The 22,632-nt window shown below is 44.1% G+C and overlaps 1 pseudogene; it reads right to left on the bottom strand.

The window, feature by feature from the left end:
* The window catches only part of LOC142760370 (cytochrome P450 2K1-like), a 41,531-nt pseudogene extending 24,900 nt beyond the window's left edge, over window positions 1-16,631 (bottom strand).
* Between the last annotated feature and the right edge of the window lie 6,001 nt (window positions 16,632-22,632).

Below are 22,632 nucleotides of genomic sequence, written 5' to 3'. Positions count from 1 at the left end.
AAACAGTGCAGTGTTACAAAAGGGGGATAAGAAAGAAAACCGCTTATCAGTGTGACACCGGCCTGCGCATAACGGATCGCTTCACAGCGTAACACACATCTATGGATAATTGTATTATTTACTTATTATACCCTCTTATTATGCCCTGATGTACTCCGCACAGATTACATATTCCCTGATGTACTCCTCACAGATTACATATACACTGATGTACTCCGCACAGATTACTTATGCCACCACATTATAAACTGAAATGCCAGCAAACAGCAAGTGTGCCCAAACAGCAATTTATGGCCACAAGTAAGGCATTGCCATACCCGGGAGAACCCACTTAACAATTTATGGGGTAAGATTCTCTAGGGGCACAACATATTGTGCGGTGAATGGGCATATCAGTGAAAAAATTGCAATTTTCACTTTGCACCATCCACTGCATATTCATTTCTGAAAAACACCTGTGGATTCTAAATTCTCACTACACCCCTTGATAAATGCCTTTAGGGGTGTAGTTTCTAAAACGGGGTCACTTTTGTTTGGTACATCAGTGGTTTTGCAAATGCAACATGGCGTCCGCAAACCATTCCAGAAAAATCTACGCTCCAAAAGATAAATACCGCTCCTCTTCTTCTGAATGCTCCCATATACGTAAACAGCCGATTATAACCACATATGGGGTGTTACCGTACTCGGGAGAAATGTCTTTACAAATGTTGGCATGCTTTTTTCTTCTCTATTTCTTGTAAAAATGAATGTTGATCTAAAACTACAACTACATCTTGTCGGAAAAAAAAATATTTTTCATTTTCATGGCTTAATTCTAATTAATTTAGCAAAAAACCTTTGGGATCAAAATTTTCACTATACCCCTAGATGATTCCTCAGGGGGTGCAGTTTCTCAAATGGAGTCACTTTTGGGGTGTTTCCACTGTACTAGTACTACAGGGGCTCAGCAAATGTGACATGGCGCCCAGAAACCATTCCAAAATCCAAATGGTGCTCCTTTCATTCTGAGCCCTACCGTGTGTCCAAACAGACGTTTATAACCACATGTGGGGTATTGTTTTACTCGGGAGAAATTGCTTTACACATGTTGCGGTTTCTTTTTCTCCTTCAGTCCTTGTGGAAATGAAAAAAAAATACCTAAACCTACATTTTCATTTTCACAGCCTACTTCCAAAAATTTCTGCAAAAAACCTGTGGGGTCAAAATGCTCACTATACCCCTAGATAATTTCCTCAAGGGGTATAGTTTCCAAAATGGGGTCACTTGTTGGGAGTTTCCACTGGTTTGTCCCCTCAGGGGCTTTGTAAATGTGACACGGCCTCCGCAAACCATTCCTGCTAAATTTGAGCTCCAAGAGCCAAATAGCGCTCTTTCCCTTCTAAGCCCTGCCGTGTGTCCAAAAAACCGTTTATTACCACATGTGGGGTATTGTTTTACTCGGGAGAAATTGCTCTACAAATGTTGTGGTGCTTTTTCTACTTTAGTTCTTTTGGAAATGAAAACAAATTAGCTAAACCTACATTTTATTTGAAAAAAGTTTGATTTTCATTTTCATTGCATAGTTCCAAAAATTTTTGCAAAAAAACTGGTGGGTCAAAATGCTTACTACACCCCTAAATAAATTCCTCGAGGGGTGTAGTTTCCCAAATGGGGTCACTTTTGTGGGGTTTCCACTGTTTTAGTTCCACAAGACCTGTTCAAAGCTGACATGCTGCCTAAAATATATTCTAATAAAAAGGAGGCCCAAAATCCACCAGGTGCTACTTTCGCTTCTGAGGCCGGTGCTTCAGTCCATTAGCACACTAGGGCCACATGTGGGATATTTCCTAAAACTGCAGAACCTGGGCAATAAATATTGAATTGCATTTCTTTGCTAAAATCTTCTGTGGTACAAAAAAAATTGATTCAAAATGAATTTCTGGAAAAAAATAATGAACTTTGTAAATTTCACCTCTACTTTGCCTTAATTCCTGCACAATGTCTAAAGGGTTAAGAAACTTTCTAAATGCTGTTTTGAATACTTTGAGGGGTGCAGTTTTTAAAATGGGGTGACTTATTGGTAGTTTCTAATATCTAAGGACCTCAAAGCCACTTCACAACTGAACTGGCCCCTGTAAAAATAGCATTTTGAAATTTTCTTGAAAATGTGAGAAATTGCTGCTAAAGTTCTAAGCCTTGTAACGTCCTAGAAAAATAAAATGATGTTCAAAAAACGATGCCAAACTAAAGTAGACATATGGGTGATGTTAATTAGCAACAATTTTGTTTGGTATAACTGCCTGTCTTACAAGCAGATACATTTAAATTGAGAAAAATGCTAATATTTGCAATTTTTCGCTAAATTTTGGTGTTTTTCACAATTAAATACTGAATGTATCGGGCAAGTTTTGCCAGTAACATAAAGTCCAATGTGTCACGAGAAAACAATCTCAGAATGGCTTGAATAGGTAAAAGCATTCCGGAGTTATTACCACATAAAGTGAAACATGTCAGATTTGAAAAATGAGGCCATGTCAGGAAGGTCAAAAGTGGCCAAAGAGGGAAGGGGTTAAAGGGAATGTGTCGCTAGAAATGTTTTTGTTTTTTTTTCAGTTAAACAGTTAGTATATAAGTGATTACACATTGTTTTCATTTTTTCACAAGTCAGGAAATATTATAAATTAGATTCTAATTTATAACATTTCCATGTGCTGGTCACTAGAGGGAGCAATTCCCAAAATTGCAGCCTTGGCAATGTGGTAAAGCAACCTCATTGCTTTATGCTGCAAATTTGGGGTAGACACACTCGCTCTAGTGTCCTCACACAATCCCCCCTCCCTTATCCTGGCTAGTGCCAGGAGAAGGAGGGGGTTGAATCTTCAAACTTCCTACACTGTGTGCCGCCATTTTCTGAGTGACTGCACAGTGTAGGAGGATTAGATACAGTGCTCAGCAGACAGTATAACACGAACATACACGAACATAATACACACATCACATACACAAACATAACTTAACTGCTCCTGCCGCCGCTGCCGCCTCCGCTCCTATTCCTTGCGCCTTCGCATATGGCCGGAAGCCGCGACCGGAAGTCGTCATCTTACTGTCCGGCCGCGGCTTCCGGTCCACATGAAAATGGCGCCAGTTTTCGCTCTGCCAAAGACCTTTCTTTTGATCTGTGTGGGAGCAGCGCATGCGCCGTTCCCACACAGACGGCGTACGCTATAGTGAATTGAATGGCGTATGTGCGTAGATGCGTATTCCATCTCTGTATGTGTCGTTAATGGACAGATACAGAGATGAAAAAAAAAATGGCAGCCCCCATAGAGAAGTAAAAATAAAAAAAAAGTAAAAAGCACAACACAAATAAATAAAATTTATTTTAATAACATACTAAAAGCAATATTATATATAAAAAAAATATTTTTTTCGTGACACCTTCCCTTTAACGTTCACTATCACATGACAGTGGCAGAGCATGGGTCATACCCTCATACAAGTAGTCTTTAATTGGATGTCTAGTTTAGAAAACCCATTTCTGAGTTAAAAGAGGGGGGTCCTCTGTTTAGGATCTTCATCTCTTGATCAGAGTGGAGAATGGTTACGAAGAAAGGTTTCTCTCTCTGGAGGACCTGTCCTGTCCTGCATTACACAGACAACACATTGATATGAATGGACACTGTGTAATACTTAATTTCCCCTGTGGTGGTGCTGCAGGGAGATTGAACACTTATTGGCAGGTTTCCCCACAGATTACTACTGATCGTGGGAATCCCAGCAGGGGGACATTTTGTGATGAGTTTATTGTCAAGGGATCCTTCTAACAAGTAGGATTTGTCCAAGGAAGATATGCTGTAAAGGATCTGCCAGGCACAGCTTCGGGGTTAACGGCCATAGATAATCAGTCTGCACCTGCTTCTATGTCTGTGAGACTGACTCCATCTTCCACCACTCAGGGTGGCAGGCTTAGGAGTGGGAGAACCTATCACAGCCTGGCCAGATGGAGCTAGCTCCCGCCCTCTGTCTATTTATACCTGCCTTTCTTGTTCCTCCTTTGCTTGTGATTCTTCTCGTGTGGTTTCCTGGCCCTGCTGCAGCTTCTTGTACCATTGTCCTTGCTTCATATTGACCCCGGCTTGCTGACTACTCTCCTGCTCTGCGTTTGGTACCTCGTACACTCCTGGTTTGACTCGGCTTGTTTACTACTCTTCTGCTCTGCGTTTGGCACCTCGTACTCTCCTGGTTTGACTCGGCTTGTTCACTTCTCTTGTTGCTCACGGTGTTGCCGTGGGCAACTGCCCCTTCTCCCCCTAGCTCTGTGTACCCTTGTCTGTTTGTCTGTCGTGCACTTATTGAGCATAGGGACCGTCGCCCAGTTGTACCCCGTTGCCTAGGGCGGGTCGTTGCAAGTAGGCAGGGACTGAGTGGTGGGTAGATTACGGCTCACTTGTCTGTCTCCCCACCCCCGTCATTACATAATCACAAGCCCATACCTAGTCTACCCTGGTCCCTGACACCACTATGGACCCCCTTGAGACCCTGGCTCAGCAAATGCAGGGTCTCTCCCTACAGGTCCAGGCCCTGGCTCAGAGGGTCAACCAGCCTGATGCTACCATGGTAGTCCCCCTCACCTCACCTCTTGAACCCAAACCTCAAGTTGCCCGACCGGTTCTCAGGGGACCGGAAGACTTTTCTCTCCTTTCGGGAGAGTTGTAGGCTCTATTTTCGTTTAAAGCCCCACTCCTCAGGTTCTGAGAGCCAGCGGGTGGGTATAATTATGTCCCGGCTCCAGGAAGGGCCCCAAGAATGGGCCTTCTCCTTGGCTCCTGACGCCCCTGAACTTTCCTCCGTTGATCTTTTCTGCTCTCGGACTCATCTATGACGAGACTGACAAGACTGCTTTTGCCGAGAGTCAGCTGGTGACCTTACGTCAGGGTAAGAGATCTGTTGAGGAGTATTGCTCTGACTTTAGGAAGTGGTGCGTAGCTTCTCGGTGGAATGACCCTGCGTTAAGGTGCCAGTTTAGGTTGGGTCTGTCGAACGCCCTGAAAGATCTGCTAGTTAGTTATCCCTCTTCAGACTCCCTAGACCAGGTTATGGCTTTAGCGGTACGACTTGACCGACGTCTCAGGGAACGACGACTTGAACGTCTTGATGTTTTCTCCTCTGACTCCCCCATGATGCCTCCCGAGGTTCCGTTGCTTCGTTCCTCCCCGGAAGACTCGGAGGTACCTATGCAACTCGGGGCCTCCGTGTCCCCCCAACAACGTAGAGATTTCCGCAGGAAGAATGGTCTCTGCTTTTACTGTGGGGATGACAAACATCAAGTGAACAACTGTCCTAAGCGTAAGAATGCAGCCGGAGAACTTCCGCGCCTAAGTGATCATCGGGGAGGTCACTTGGGCCCACAGGTATTTCCAATAAATATGAAACGTAATAAAATCTTGCTTCCCTTTCAGGTCTCTTTTGGTGGTAGGTCTGCTACCGGCAGTGCCTTCGTGGATTCAGGGTCTTCTGCTAATATCATGTCTGTGGAATTTGCTATGTCTCTAGCTATGCCTTTGATTGATTTGCCTAAACCTGTCCCGGTAGTGGGTATCGACTCCACTCCTCTTGCTAATGGTTATTTTACACAGCATACCCCTGTTTTTGAACTCCTTGTTGGCTCCATGCATTTGGAGCAGTGCTCTGTACTGTTAATGCAGGGATTATCGTCCGATTTGGTTTTGGGCCTTCCCTGGTTGCAGTTGCATAATCCCACGTTTGACTGGAATTCTGGGGATCTTACCAAGTGGGGTAATGAATGCTTGACGTCATGTTTTTCTGTTAATTCTATTTCTCCCCCTGAGGTGGTGAACACGCTACCTGAGTTTGTTCAGGACTTTGCCGATGTTTTCTCTAAGGAGGCCTCCGAAGTGTTACCTCCTCATAGAGAATATGATTGCGCAATCAATTTGGTACCAGAAGCTAAGCTCCCTAAGGGTAGGATATTTAATCTCTCTTGTCCCGAACGTGAAGCCATGAGAGAGTATATCCAGGAATGCCTGGCCAAGGGTTACATTCGCCCCTCTACTTCTCCGGTAGGTGCTGGCTTCTTCTTCGTAGGGAAGAAGGATGGTGGTCTTAGGCCATGCATTGACTACCGAAGCTTGAATAAGGTCACTGTAAGGAACCAGTATCCCCTTCCTCTGATTCCTGATCTCTTTAATCAGGTTCAGGGGGCCCAATGGTTCTCTAAGTTTGATCTACGGGGGGCGTATAACCTTATCCGCATCAAAGAGGGGGATGAGTGGAAGACTGCGTTTAACACGCCCGAAGGTCATTTCAAATTCCTCGTCATGCCCTTTGGGTTGTGTAATGCTCCCGCGGTCTTCCAGAATTTCATAACTGAGATTTTAAGAGACTACCTGGGGTTATTTCTTGTAGTGTACCTTGATGACATACTTGTGTTTTCCAAGGACTGGTCCTCCCACATTGAGCATGTCAGGAAGGTGCTCCAGGTCCTTCGAGAAAACAAACTGTTTGCAAAGACCGAAAAATGTGTGTTTGGGGTGCAGGAGATACCATTTTTGGGCCAAATCCTCACTCCTCATGAATTCCGCATGGACCCCGCCAAGGTCCAGGCTGTGGCGGAATGGGTCCAACCTGCCTCCCTGAAGGCGTTATAGTGCTTCCTGGGGTTCGCTAATTATTACAGGAGGTTTATTGCTAACTTCTCGGTCATCGCTAAGCCTCTTACGGATCTCACTCGCAAAGGTGCTGATCTCCTCCACTGGCCTCCTGAGGCTGTCCAGGCTTTTGAGGTCCTTAAGAAGTGCTTTATCTCGGCCCCGGTGCTGGTTCAGCCCAACCAAATGGAGCCATTTATCGTGGAGGTTGACGCGTCCGAGGTGGGAGTGAGGGCTGTCTTGTCCCAGGGTACCAGGTCCCTCACCCATCTCCGTCCCTGTGCCTACTTCTCCAGGAAGTTTTCACGCACTGAGAGTAACTATGATATTGGCAACCGCGAACTCTTAGCCATTAGATGGGCATTTGAAGAGTGGCGCCACTTCCTGGAGGGGGCTAGACACCAGGTAACGGTCCTTACCGACCGCAAGAATCTGGTTTTCCTAGAATCTGCCCGGAGGCTAAACCCGAGACAAGCTCGTTGTGCGTTATTTTTTACCAGATTCAACTTTGTGTTTACCTATAGGGCTGGGTCTAAAAATGTTAAGGCTGATGCACTGTCACGTAGCTTCATGGCCAGCCCTCCTTCGGAGGAAGATCCTGCTTGTATTTTGCATCCAGGTATAATCATTTCCGCTATTGATTCTGATTTAGTCTCTGAAATTGCGGCTGATCAAGGTTCAGCTCCCGGGAGCCTTCCTGAGAACAAGCTGTTTGTTCCCCTGCAATTCCGGCTAAGGGTACTTAGGGAAAATCATGACTCTGCACTATCTGGCCATCCAGGCATCCTGGGTACCAAGCACCTCATTGGCAGAAACTATTGGTGGCCTGGGTTGCCTAAAGACGTTAAGGCCTACGTCGCCGCTTGTGAAGTTTGTGCTAGGTCCAAGACTCCCAGGTCCCGACCAGCGGGCTTACTATGTTCTTTGCCCATTCCCCAGAGACCTTGGACCCATATCTCCATGGATTTTATCACCGATTTGCCTCCATCTCAAGGCAAGTCGGTGGTGTGGGTTGTAGTAGACCGCTTCAGTAAGATGTGCCACTTTGTGCCCCTCAAAAAACTACCCAATGCTAAGACGTTAGCTACCTTGTTTGGCAAACACATCCTGCGTCTCCATGGGGTCCCTGTCAATATTGTTTCTGATAGAGGGGTACAATTTGTTTCATTGTTTTGGAGAGCCTTCTGTAAAAAGTTGGAGATTGATCTGTCCTTCTCCTCTGCCTTCCATCCTGAAACTAATGGCCAAACTGAGAGGACTAATCAGTCTCTAGAACAATATTTAAGGTGTTTTATCTCTGACTGTCAATATGATTGGGTCTCATTCATTCCCCTCGCCGAATTTTCCCTTAATAACCGGGTCAGTAACTTGTCAGGGGTCTCCCCCTTTTTCTGTAATTTTGGGTTTAATCCACGGTTCTCTTCCATTTCACCTGGTAGTTCCAACAATCCCGAGGTAGAGGTCGTTCATCGAGAACTGTGCACAGTCTGGGCTCAGGTTCAGAAGAACCTAGAGGCGTCCCAGAGCATACAAAAAACTCAGGCAGATAGAAAACTTCTGCTAACCCCTTGTTTATGGTCAGGGATCTGGTGTGGCTATCGTCTAAAAATTTGCGCCTGAAGGTCCCGTCCAAGAAGTTTGCTCCCCGGTTTATAGGGCCGTACAAGGTCATTGAAGTCCTCAATCCTGTCTCCTTCCGACTGGAGTTGCCGCCATCTTTTCGAGTACACGACGTGTTCCATGCCTCCCTCCTTAAATGCTGCTCCCCGTCCTTGGCTCCCTCGAGGAAACCTCTGGTCCCTGTTCTCACCCCTGAGGGGGCAGAATTCGAGGTGGCCAAGATTGTGGACAGCAGGATGGTCCAAGGCTCCCTCCAGTACCTGGTCCATTGGAGAGGATACGGGCCTGAGGAGAGGACTTGGGTACCCGCTCGGGATGTCCACGCTGGGATATTGGTCAGGAGGTTTCACCTTTGTTTCCCTAGTAAACCAGGTCCACTTAGAAAGGGTCCGGTGGCCCCTCATAAAAGGGGGGGGGGGTACTGTAAAGGATCTGCCAGGCACAGCTTCGGGGTTAACGCCCATAGATAATCAGTCTGCACCTGCTTCTATGTCTGTGAGACTGACTCCATCTTCCACCACTCAGGGTGGCAGGCTTAGGAGTGGGAGAATCTATCACAGCCTGGCCAGACGGAGCTAGCTCCCGCCCTCTGTCTATTTATACCTGCCTTTCCTGTTCCTCCTTTGCTTGTGATTCTTCTCGTGTGGTTTCCTGGCCCTGCTGCAGCTTCTTGTACCATTGTCCTTGCTTCATATTGACTCCGGCTTGCTGACTACTCTCCTGCTCTGCGTTTGGTACCTCGTACACTCCTGGTTTGACTCGGCTTGTTTACTTCTCTTCTGCTCTGCGTTTGGCACCTCGTACTCTCCTGGTTTGACTCGGCTTGTTCACTTCTCTTGTTGCTCACGGTGTTGCCGTGGGCAACTGCCCCTTCTCCCCCTAGCTCTGTGTACCCTTGTCTGTTTGTCTGTCGTGCACTTATTGAGCGTAGGGACCGTCGCCCAGTTGTACCCCGTCGCCTAGGGCGGGTCGTTGCAAGTAGGCAGGGACTGAGTGGTGGGTAGATTAGGTCTCACTTGTCTGTCTCCCCACCCCCGTCATTACATATGCTCTCGACATATCTTCCTTGCTCACCCATTAGGCTGATGCCATTGGTGAAATTTTGTAAATAACTTTGAACTGGGTTAATCTTTAGTTGTGAAAATTATATTCATGTCAATGCATCAATCAGTTCTCCAGAAACTAGTTGCATATTCTATCTTTTAGTGAAACAAATTAGTAATATTGTACATCCTCCAATAATGAAGAGCTTAAAATTGACTTGGCCATTGTATGGAGATCCGGCTTTATAGATGCTTCACTTACTTTTGGAAGATTGTAACCTCTAAAGTTGACATCTCCCGTTGTTTCACTTGGCAAACTCATTGGTACAATGTCTGAGATTCTTTGGGTCTCATGTATAACTGCATTGGTAAAGGGCATTTGTAGACGATGACTATAGGTGGGTTGAGCCAATCCAATTACCTTTGTAATTTCATCTTGAACATTTTCTGAGAAGAGATATTGATATTTCATCAAATGGCTCTTAATTGACTTGAGAAATTGTTGCGTCATATTTTACTATTACTAAGGCTCAGTCAGTCATTGCTACTAGTTAGGAAATTAGCAGATAAGTGAGAGAGGGTGTTTGGGTGGGATGAGTTTCAGGAGGGCGTCGTTGAGGGGGGCTCAATTTATGGATTTAAAAAAGAGATTCTCTGGTAAGTGAGGAATAGAGGTGGGGGAATAGAGCTGATAAGGAGCATGTGCCAGTGGACTCTACTACAAATATTTTGTAGGGTGGCCCACCAGGCCTACATGTGTGTGGAGGAGACAGGGTGGAGGATAATGTAAAGTACGTATTATAAATAAGATCTCTAGGGATTGGTGGGGAAGTGGTATGACAGGAGGTAATTAAGCATTTGGTTGTCCATTTAGCTATCATAGTTTAGGGATTGAGTGTGGGGGGCATATCCTGAATTTCCTGCCTCTGGCACCAAAATAGCTTTTTCTTCAGTAAATGAGAAAATCTGAAGTGTGAAAGATATACAAAGATAGAAGAAATTTGGAAGGGGTCCAATACATTTTCAAAGCGCTGCTTCTTGAGCTTCGAAACTTTGGTTTGATTATTTTTGTTTGTATGACATCGGGTAATTCACCTACTTTTATTAACTGTTTTCTAATTCTCTTGAGGGTAAATATCTACTCAACCAATATATCACGCATCCATGACTTTCATTTCCTCTACTGCCTCTGGCTGCCACTACGTCTCACTCCCGCCACATATGTATTAGCCCCCGGCGGCTTCTGGCTGCCCTGACATCTGACTTTGTTAACCGTAAGTGAACGTATGCCGCCTTCCCTAACCTATGCTATTCCGGACCCTGCATCTTGCAAGCTGTTTTTGTACCTCGTCTGTCCATGTGTAATGTCGGGGTGGGGAGACAGACAGGTGAGCCCTAATCTACCCGCCACTCAGTCCCTGCCTACTTGCACGGCCCATCCTAGGCGACGGCGTACAACTGGGCGACGGTCCCTACGTTCAATAAGTGCACGACAGACAAACAGACGAGGGTACACATAAGCTAAGGGAAATGGGGCAGTTGCCCACGGCAATACCGTGAGCAACAAGAGTAGTCAACGAGCCGAGTCAAACCAGGAGTGTGCGAGGTACCAAACATAGAGCAGGAGCGTAGTCAGAATCACAGGTAAAGGAAGAGCAGGAAATGAAGGTATAAATAGACCGAGGGCGGGAGCTAGCTCCGTCTGGCCAGGCTGTGATAGGTTCTCCCACTCCTCAGCCTACCAGCCTGAGTGGTAGCAGATCGAGTCACTCTATCAGACCTAGGAGCAGATGCAGACTGAAAAACCACGGGCGTTGACACAGAAGCTGTGTCTGGCAGATCCTTTACACCATGTCAACTGTTACCAACAAAGACTACTCAGAGTAGCGACTTTGGGACACTAGCTGTCATCACCATATCTCCATACAGAGGTCAAATGGTGACTTGGTATCCCTTAGACTTCGCTCCCCAGTTTAGCCCCACGTCAAATTTTGTTGGCAACATAGTGGGTCCAAACCTTTCTCTGTAGGCACGGTGACAGTCACTACTTCTAAGGGCCCCGTGCCAGAAGTTATGGACTAAACCAGTTGCTAGAAGGAACAAAGCCACACTTACGGAGGAATCCTTGTACTAAGAAATCCCCCTGTGAGCAGCTCTTGAGAAGCCAAAGTAAAGGATACAATTATACTGCCTACCACTATGGGGAGCTCACTGTATATGGATTTATTATAGAGTTCAATCAGAGCTGTATCAAGCCCTATCCAGTGAGCTCCCCCTAGTGGTGGCTGCAAACAGCAGAATTTTATCCTGTAACTCTATTGCTGTGTGAAAGAAAACGGGATTTGGAGCTTTGTATCAGAAAACCAGAGCTTTGACCCCTAGAAAGAATTTTGGCCCTAGTTAAATTAAACTACAGGTATAATTTCTTATCCTAAACCGTCCTTATTAACCCTTGTGGCATTCAAAACCACCAAGAATATTAGATTTTGTCCAAGGTTGTCAAAGATTACCATTTGCTTGTCGATTCTTGTAATGGGGGCGGGGAAATTTTTCCATCTCCACTATAGGCACCAATGAAAACCCCCTTGTAAAAATCCCAGGTTAATCCGGATGAAGATTCTGTTTTGGAAACAGAACAGACCACATTTTTCCATGACGGATTTTAAATTCCCTTAGATCCATGTACATTGCTTTTTTTTTTTTTTGGAGGACCACCCCTCTAGAAGACCGTTTTCTCTACAATTTAGGGTGGTCATCAGTAATATGTTCCACTGTATGTTTCTTAGTGCACAAATATTAACACTTACAAGAGCATCAGTATTTAATTACCTTGATAATGAGGATATTTAATCATCATAAGAAGACACCAGCGGAGGCTGGCGGATGTGGTGTCTGTCCCGACATTTATCAGAGATCATATCGAGCCAGTCAAGTTGTCATTGTGAAAATAGGACTGCGGGTATGACTTCTCCTAAAATATCCAATAGTAAAAATGTCACCATTTTTATCTGATGTTTTTGTGTTACTACATATTAACATTAAGACAAACTATCATTGTAAAAAGGGGTTGTCCAGGTTCTAGTAAGCAAAGTTTCAAAAATAAAAATGGAAGGACAAACTTTGTGTATAGAACATAAACATTTGTGAATATCATGTTCCACATTCAGGATGGCAATACAGTGATCTCCCAACTCAGGGCTCTGAAATAACATGGCCTGTAGTTTTAAGGCAGTGATGTCCATCCCAATGCAGTCCCACCCACATTAAGCTGCTCGGCAGTGTAGACAATGGGAAAAACACAGTTGTGACCAGTATAGAATAGGTCTTGAGCAAAGATTTATTTCTTTTGAGCATGGTGATAACTTGGACTTGGACAACCCACTTTCATCTTTTAGGTCCCACAAATAATTCTAAGTTGGTTGAGGTCCCTGTTCCTAGAACACTGCTGCTCGTTTATTGTAGTACCCGGGGGGCCCATGGCAGTTCGAACCACACATGCTCGAACGGCCCCCCTCATGCCCGGTGTGGCGTCGCTAGCACCGGAGGGGGCCCCGGTGCTAGCGGCAGCCACATTCACACATCAATGAAAAGTTACTATAGTAACTGGGGCCTATGTAATAAACTACAAGGGCCCCTGTTACTATAGTAACTGACAGTACCTACACCTCCTCTTCCTGGAGCGCATCGGAGGTTGTGACATCACAGCGCTGTGCGCAGCGCATAACGTCACGATGCTATGCGCCGCGCACAGCGTCCCGAGATTTTATGGAGTGAGGACCTGCGGCCGAAGAGGAGGTAAGTTTAGTTTTATGGTTTTGCTGATGGGTTGGGGTCAGTCACCCGGGACCCCCGCTAATCAGCTGTTTTGAAGGGGTTGCAGCCGCTCGTACGAGCGCTACTTCCCTTTCATTCTGGTCACTTTCTCACACTGAATCGCCGACACGGACATGTCAGCGATTCACAGTGTGAGCAAGTGAGGGAAATGAAGGGGAAGCAGCACTTGTACGAGCAGCTGCAACCCCTTCAAAACAGCTGATTAGAGGGTGTACCGGGTGTCTGACCCCAACCCATCAGCTATTGATGGCCTATACTGAAGATAGGCCATCAATGCTTAGGGACCAGACAACCTTTAAAGCCTACCGTATGTCAGGCTTAGATACAGTGTCCCAGCTTATACTGCATAAGAATACTGTCTACTGGATCCTGTATCTAAGCCTACATTAGGCTTAGATACAGGGTCCAACAAACAGTATCACACATGCACATGGGCCCTGTATCTAGGGCAATGTATCTAGGGCCCTGTTCACATCACCGCTGCCCTTCCGTTGAGGGGTTCCATCTGGTTAACCGCTAAACGGAAAGGCAAATGGAAACCTTAGCTTCCGTTTGCATCACCATTGATCTCAATGGTGATGGAAACTTTGCTAAAGATTTTCGTTTGGGGGGGGGGGATATTCATTTGTATCTATAGGGGGCTGTGTGTAATGCTCTCTATGGGGGGGGGGGGGAATGTGTGATATCTACAGGGGCTGTGTGTGGCGCTATGTATGGGGGGTGTAATATCTACAGGGGCTGTGTGTGGCACTATGTACAGGGGGCTGTGTGTGGCACTATGTACAGGGGGCTGTGTGTGGCGCTATCTATGGGGGGGTAATATCTACAGGGGCTGTATGTGTCACTATGTACAGGGGGCTGTGTGTATGTGGTGTTTTACAGTGTGTGGTATTATTATATTCAGGCGTGCAGTGTTTGGCGCTATTATATTTAGGGGTACAGTATGTGGCACCATGATAACTTTATTTTTATTTATAGGTGTGGAAATGTTGGAAAAGTGAGGAGTCGAAGACATCTGAGTGGCAAATTCTGCAGAAATCAGTCATGGCCGGGAGAAGTCGTCATGAGCTCTGGACCGGATGGAGAAGAAAAGAGGAAAAAACTACTAGAATCTGAGACGTCGTCACATGTGAGTCACTAGATTTATAGAGAATCTGTCACCTCTCCTGACATGTTTATTATAGGAAATCCTTGTATTTCACAAAAAGTCTTTCTGCAGTCCAGGACTGATAGACAATTCCCCTTGTCAGTAGGATGTGTCCCTGCACAGTGTGATACTGTCAGGATGTAGGGACACAGCCCTGTGACAAGGGGAATCGTAACACCCATTTGTTAATGCTTGCCCAAAAAGGTAGTGTTAAAAATAGTTACGGCGCGGCAAGGGGGGCCCAAGTTTGGGTAACAGCCCAGGGCCCATCGTCTACTTAATCCGCCACTGCATGTCTAGTACTACAATTTAGCCATTTCAAGTGAACGAGCTGCAGTACCAGGAGAGATACACCCTTATGGACATCAATGTGGGCTGTTGTGTTCCAGCGAGCAATGCTGCCACGTTTTACTGTTGATTGGTAGTAGTCCCAGAGGTCAGACCCAAAAAAATCTTACATTAAAGGCTTAGCCTAATGTAAAACCCCAAAAACCCTTTTTGTGTCTTTGATTTAATCTGATTTGTCACAAAAAAAAGTTATACGAGAAACTTCTCCAAAAGGAAAAGAGACCAATCTGTAGATGCCGAAAATTAGCTCATATGAGTTAATTTGCATACTTTTTTCCCATGTATCATTACCTGTAAATAAGCTTTCTTGTGCCCGCTGGGACTATTTTTAATAAGAGCCAGCATTCCTCGCCTTGAACAGCATATTCAGCCCCGCCGTATCCTGCTCTGTACTGTTGCGGTGAAAGAATCCTGAAATAGTGCTGTGTATAGATAGAGCTCTCTTTCTTTTGGAGGAGTTAATTTATGAGCTAATTTGCATACTTTTGACCCATGGACCATGGCTTCTAATTAAAACTCCATACACCTGCTGGGTCTCCTCAAGGAGAGCCAGTACCTCTCTAGCTGTTTTTTTGTTTTGTTTTTTTGTGATGGTAAGGGCTTTATTTTTTTTAACACTTTTATGCATATAGCAATTGCTTTTGTAAAAATATTGGGCATTTAGTGTGTTAATAAGTATTAATATTACAATATAATTTAGTAAAATTTATATGACATTTAAAATTATATATATATATATATATATATATATATATATATATATTAGTTTTTAATCCTATAAATAAATCTTAAAACATTTTCAACCTTTAAAAAATGACTAGGAGATCATAAGTGTTTATTTTTCATAATTTTTTTTGCATTCTTTTTTATTTTATTTCTTTTTTTACAACTTGTCTCCCAAAAGGTTAGAAAATACCTTCAAGGGACATTATTATTATTTTATGCTAGCATGAGCTGCCATTTATCACAATTAGCAGACCGATCACGTGACTAGGTCCGGATTAAGAATAGGGGAGGCCCCTGGGCAAAAAAAAATTGGTGGAAGCTCCATTCATAGTTAGTTTTTAACATGTCTGATCCTTGTTCAATTGAGAGAATGGCTGAGCTAAAAGGTGTCTGACAGCGGCTAATAACTTTCTCCAATTATTAGTATTTAACTATAAAATGATGCATATTTATTAAAACTTTTATATTGTTTTATTATTGTACTTTTAAAATTCTGACTCTGCTGGGAAAGTTTGGGAGGTGGAGGCCCCTGGGCAGTTGCTGCTTTGGCTCCTCCTATAATTTGGCCCTGAACATGACAGCTGCCTGGGTACTGGGTATGGGCACTGCTGTTTCCTCTACTTCATCCACAGCGCCCATTGAGCATTGTATAGCAATACAAAAGACAAAAATAGTAAAAAACTGTTTCTGCCTTCTTCACTGGTTGCTTGGCAGTCTCTAACGGAGAATCATGCATCCGTTCTTCCAAAGGGCTACTTTTTAGTGGCTAGTGTAAAAACACAAAAACCCACGTATATTACCAATTGGCCCGCCGTTCTATCCTTTACAGTCTCCAATGGGTAATGGATCTTGTGTTGACCTCCTTATAGATTGAAAACCCAAATTGGTAGAAGCCTTATTTGATACTATTTCTATACCTCTATCATATACTGCATTATATATTGTCTCTCTATCAATGAACATAATTGTTACACAGTAGGTTTATCTGCAGTCCGGTGGAAAACAATGGACCACACATTGTGATATTACGATGGGATCTCCGGAATGACGCACCACGTTCTGCCTGACAAGAAATGCATCAATAACGTCTCACTGATCATTTATGTCCAACTCTCTGAGATGCTTCAGAAATATACATTCAATGAATGAACGAAGTTCCTCAATGTTCTTCTGAAACCTTCTATGACTTCCTGGTAAGAGTCCCAGAATTGGATACACATTATATAACTGGAATGATATAATATACAAGAAAATATATGAAGGAAACCATACATGGTAGGATTAAAGGGAACCTGTCATGTCAAAAGTGAGGTCCGATGTGCAGGTAGCATGTCCTAGAGCGGGAGGAGCTGAGCAGATTGGTTTGTAGTTTTGTATAAAGACATTCAGGATTATCTGTATTTATGATTTTGAATCCTTAAATCAGTGTAAGCTTAAGAGTCAAGTGGGCGGTCCTACTCAGTGATTGGCAGCTATATCTGTATTCACACTCATACACTGATGGCTGTAAATCAATATCTATCTAATTTCATATTTATCTAACTCATACCTATCTTTTTATCTCATTAACAAAAAATATGTTGTTACCTGCTATATCTACCCAGAGGCTTGGAGAACCATTGCGTGTTATACAGAGAAAGACCTTAAAGAGGCTCTGTTACCACATTATAAGTGGCCTATCTTGTACATGATGTGATCGGCGCTGTAATGTAGATTACAGCAGTGTTTTTTAGTTAGAAAAACGATCATTTTTGACGGTTATCAACTATATTAGCTTTATGCTAATGAGTTTCTCAATGGACAACTGGGCGTGTTTTACTATATGGCCAAGTGGGCGTTGTACAGAGGAGTGTATGACGCTGACCATTCAGCGTCATACACTTCTCTCCATTCATTTACACTGCAGATAGCGATATATCTATATCGCTATGTGCAACTACATACACACAATATAACATTACTGCAGTGTCCGGTCAATGAATATACATTACCTCCAGCCAGGACGTGATGTGTATTCATTCTCCTGACCACTTCTGTAGCGTCTCTGTGAGTTACAGCATAGCAGGCGTAGTCTTGCGAGATTACGCTATAAGCGGTCATTCACAGCGAGATCTCGCTGTGCTATGCTGTAAATCACAAAGACGCTACAGAAGTGGTCAGGATTCTGAATACACATCACGTCCTGGCTGGAGGTAATGTATATTCATTGTCATGACACATAAGTAGCGTCATAGTGTGTGTATGTGGCTGCACATAGCGAAATAGCTACAGTGAAGGAAATAAGTATTTGATCCCTTGCTGATTTTGTAAGTTTGCCCACTGTCAAAGACATGAACAGTCTAGAATTTTTAGGCTAGGTTAAGTTTACCAGTGAGAGATAGATTATATTAAAAAAAAAACTGAAAATCACATTGTCAAAATTATATATATTTATTTTGCATTTTGCACAGAGAAATAAGTATTTGATCCCTTTGGCAAACAAGACTTAATACTTGGTGGCAAAACCCTTGTTGGCAAGCACAGCAGTCAGACGTTTTTGTAGTTGATGATGAGGTTTGCACACATGTTAGATGGAATTTTGGCCCACTCCTCTTTGCAGATCATCTGTAAATCATTAAGATTTCGAGGCTGTCGCTTGGCAACTCGGATCTTCAGCTCCCTCCATAAGTTTTCGATGGGATTAAGGTCTGGAGACTGGCTAGGCCACTCCATGACCTTAATGTGCTTCTTTTTGAGCACTCCTTTTTTGCCTTGGCTGTATGTTTCGGGTCATTGTCGTTCTGGAAGACCCAGCCACGAGCCATTTTTAATGTCCTGGTGGAGGGAAGGAGGTTGTCACTCAGGATTTGACAGTACATGGCTCCATCCATTCTCCCATTGATGCGGTGAAGTAGTCCTGTGCCCTTAGCAGAGAAACACCCCCAAAACATAATGTTTCCACCTCCATGCTTGACAGTGGGGACGGTGTTATTTGGGTCATAGGCAGCATTTCTCTTCCTCCAAACACGGCGAGTTGAGTTAATGCCAAAGAGCTCAATTTTAGTCTCATCTGACCACAGCACCTTCTCCCAATCACTCTCAGAATCATCCAGATGTTCATTTGCAAACTTCAGACGGGCCTGTACATGTGCCTTCTTGAGCAGGGGGACCTTGCGGCACTGCAGGATTTTAATCCATTACGGCGTAATGTGTTACCAATGGTTTTCTTGGTGACTGTGGTCCCAGCTGCCTTGAGATCATTAACAAGTTCCCCCCGTGTAGTTTTCGGCTGAGCTCTCACCTTCCTCAGGATCAAGGATACCCCCTGAGGTGAGATTTTGCATGGAGCCCCAGATCGATGTCGATTGACAGTCATTTTGTATGTCTTCCATTTTCTTACTATTGCACCAACAGTTGTCTCCTCACCCAGCGTCTTACTTATGGTTTTGTAGCCCATTCCAGCCTTGTACAGGTCTATGATCTTGTCCCTGACATCCTTAGAAAGCTCTTTGGTCTTGCCCATTTTGTAGAGGTTAGAGTCAGACTGATTAATTGAGTCTGTGGACAGGAGTCTTTTATACAGGTGACCATGTAAGAGCTGTCTTTAATGCAGGCACCAAGTTGATTTGGAGCGTGTAACTGGTCTGGAGGAGGCTGAACTCTTAATGGTTGGTAGGGGATCAAATACTTATTTCTCTGTGCACAATGCAAATAAATATATATAATTTTGACTATGTGATTTTCTGTTTTTTTTATATATAATCTATCTCTCACTGGTAAAATTAACCTAGCCTAAAAATTCTAGACTCTTCATGTCTTTGACAGTGGTCAAACTTACAAAATCAGCAAGGGATCAAATACTTATTTCCTCCACTGTATATCGCTATCTGCAGTGTAAATAAATGGAGAGAAGTGGATGACGCTGATTAGTCAGCGTCATACACTCCTCTGTACAATGCCCACTTGGTCATATAGTAAAACAAGCCCAGTTGTCCATTGAGAAACTCATTAGCATAAAGCTAAAATCGGTCATAAATCCATCAAAAATGAACGTTTTTCTAAATAAAAAACAAAACTGCTGTAATCTACATTACAGCGCCGATCACATCATGTACAAGATAGGCCAATTATAAAGTGGTGACAGAGCCTCTTTAAGATGAAAAAAGCATAGGTAGCTACTATAAAATATAGCCTTTAATAAATTACCGCTAAAATCAGGTATATAAACTCACAGGACAAACAAGAAAAAATAAATGGTATGTGGAGACCTCCAATGTAAGATAAGTGGAAGAGCCCCTAAAAAAATCCACCAGCAGTAAAACAGTAGTATGCACAGAAATGAGATCAGATGCATAAGAAATCGACCAAAATCAGCACATCAGGAGTTAATGTTTACTGAAAAATGGGTGAATCTTACCAGAATCAATATTGGCGGTCTGTGCTTAAAGTGTATAGAGGAAACTCAGACGCTTGGCCAGCGTTGGTCTGTGGAAAGAGGAGACCATCGTAGCCATCCCTATCTCACCCTAAGGACGGATTCACACGAGCTTGTTCGGTCCGTGATATACGGTCCGTACGTCGGCCGTATTTCCCTGACTGAACACAGTGCAGGGAGCCGGGCTCCTAAAATCATAGTTATGTACCATACTAGGAGTCCCTGCCTCGCTGTGGGAAACTGTCCCGCACTGTAATCATGTTTTCAGTACGGGACAGTAGTTCCGCGGGGAGGCAGTGACACCTAGCGTCATAGATAACTATGATGCTAGGAGTCCGGCTCCCTGCAGTGTGTTCGGTCCAGGAAATTCGGCCGACATACGGACCGTATATAACGGACCGAACAAGCTTGTGTGAATCCAGCCTAAGACGGAGAGAACAACAGGGCAGATATTCAGAAATGTTTATCTGATCCTAAACGGGAAAGTGGCCCCTGGGGGCCCTCACTCTATGTGACACAAACCCCACATATATCTATGCATTATCCCTCACGGGACTAATCAGGGGTTTTGGAAAAACTTGGTAGAAGAATTTAGTGAAGACTTTAAATATATAACAATTTAAAAAAGGAAAGTTTGAGGAATTCATGGAAAAAATAAAAAAATAAAGTATTTTCATTCTCCCGACACTCCGGTAAAGTTACTGTGGGAGTAAGTGACAGCACAGCGTGATCTCGCGAGATCACGCTGTGCCGAGAGTACATATGAACATAAATGGAGAGACGTGTATGACGCTGTTTGGTCACTGATTGGTTACGTCTCTGTACAACGCCCACTTGGTCAAGAGTAAAAAAACGCCCAGTTGGTCATTAAGAACCAATTTGCATAACACTTAAAATGTTAATAACTTTGTCAAAAATGTTTTTAAAAAAAACCCAAAAAACATTACTTTGCTACATTAAAGCGCCTATTAGATTAGGTAGAAGATCGGGCAGTTATAAACTGGTGACCGAGCCTCTTTAACTCATGGTGTGCTGATTTTGGTAGATTTCTTATGCATCTGATCTCATTTCTGCGCATACTACGGTTTTACTGCTGGTGGATTTTTCAGGGGCTCTTCCAGTTATCGTACACTGGAGGTCTCCACATACCGTTTAGATTTTTCTCGTTTGTCCTGTGAGTTTATACACCTGATTTTAGGGGTAATTATTAAAGGTTAGATTTTATAGTAGCTACCTTTGCTTTTTTCAACTTTCTGTGCTATTGAGGTAACTTTCCATGCGCATTTTAATCTGTTGCATGGTATGTTGGACGGGCTTGTCTATATGGGATCCTGTATTTTTTGGGGGGCGTGATGAAGGAGCACATATACATTATTTGTGATTCAAATGTCATAGGCTGGGGACATGTCCAATATAAATGGGTAGGGTATACAGTAAAAAAAAGGGCAGCAGGTTGCAGACAAGCAAAAATTCTGCAACAACGTGCAAAATACCGATGAACTTCCACTCACACACCTACCATTCAGGAGTCTATAAGGCACCAGTCACATAGTTACGTGTAGTGCACCATGCTGGATAGCCATTTATTAGTCTCCCCCAACATTACAAGGCCAGGCTGCGTCCTGCTAAAGATATAACCATGAAGTATTTTTCTCATATATTGTACAAAATACGCAAGCTCGAAGCCTGCATCAAGGGTTCTTATCACCTCACGAGTCCCTACACTAAAATAATGCAAGATGATGAGGACAATTGATGGCAAATTAGAAGAAATGGTTTGCGAATCTAACTAATGGAGTTCAATCACATAGTTGGGCTGTAGATTACATAAATGGGAAGCGGACCATTGATAGAAATCAGAATGTGGTCAATAAACCCAAAAGAAGGTCTGGTGTTTACTTAGAAAACAAATGGTCATCTTAGGGTATGTGCACACACGCTAATTACGTCCGTAATTGACGGACGTATTTCGGCCGCAAGTACCGGACCGAACACAGTGCAGGGAGCCGGGCTCCTAGCATCATACTTATGTACGATGCTAGGAGTCTCTGCCTCGCTGCAGGACAACTGTCCCGTACTGTAATCAGTACGGGACAGTTGTCCTGCAGCGAGGCAGAGACTCCTAGCATCGTACATAAGTATGATGCTAGGAGCCCGGCTCCCTGCACTGTGTTCGGTCCGGTACTTGCGGCCGAAATACGTCCGTCAATTACGGACGTAATTAGTGTGTGTGCACATACCCTTACCAAAATAATAACGTTCTATAAACACATAAAGGCAAACTGGTTTTACACTCCCTAATACAGGGGTGTAGCTACGTATTCCCAAATTTATTCTGGTCAAAAAAATATTAAAAGTATGGCAGGCAGTATGGCAAGGCAGCAACAAGTAGGTATAATGAGCCTACGCGTTTCAAGCACATCGAGTGCTCTTACTCATGGCTATTTTTAAAAACACACTCTTGCAGCGCTGGATCAATCTCTCTACTTTTTCCTGCTATCTACCGTGGACCGTTACGGAGACCCGTGCGAGGTCGGAGTGTCAGGCGTTGGATGGGTGAGCTGGAGATATCCTCCCTTTGTTTTCACAGGGGTGTAGCTATAGGGGGTGCTGAGGCAGCAGTTGTACCTGAAACGGGTCCATCAAGCCCTCTGCCATGTAAGAAGAGACCAGTATTATAATTGGCCATTGTAGGTGGAGGCCCAGTCACAGATTGTCCAGGAGCTTCAACTTATGTCTCTGACCTAATAAATATATTTGAAGCCTCAGCAGCTGTAAAATGGGAGGAGCAACAGCCTGAGCCTCTGATGAGACAGGAAGTGGGCTCAGACTACCATAGGCTCCTATTGG

The sequence above is a fragment of the Rhinoderma darwinii genome, chromosome 4 (assembly GCF_050947455.1).
Source record: "Rhinoderma darwinii isolate aRhiDar2 chromosome 4, aRhiDar2.hap1, whole genome shotgun sequence".
Classification (NCBI taxonomy): domain Eukaryota; kingdom Metazoa; phylum Chordata; class Amphibia; order Anura; family Rhinodermatidae; genus Rhinoderma; species Rhinoderma darwinii.
The sequence above is the reverse complement of the archived record's forward strand: the minus strand, read 5'-3'. Positions and strand labels throughout refer to the sequence as shown.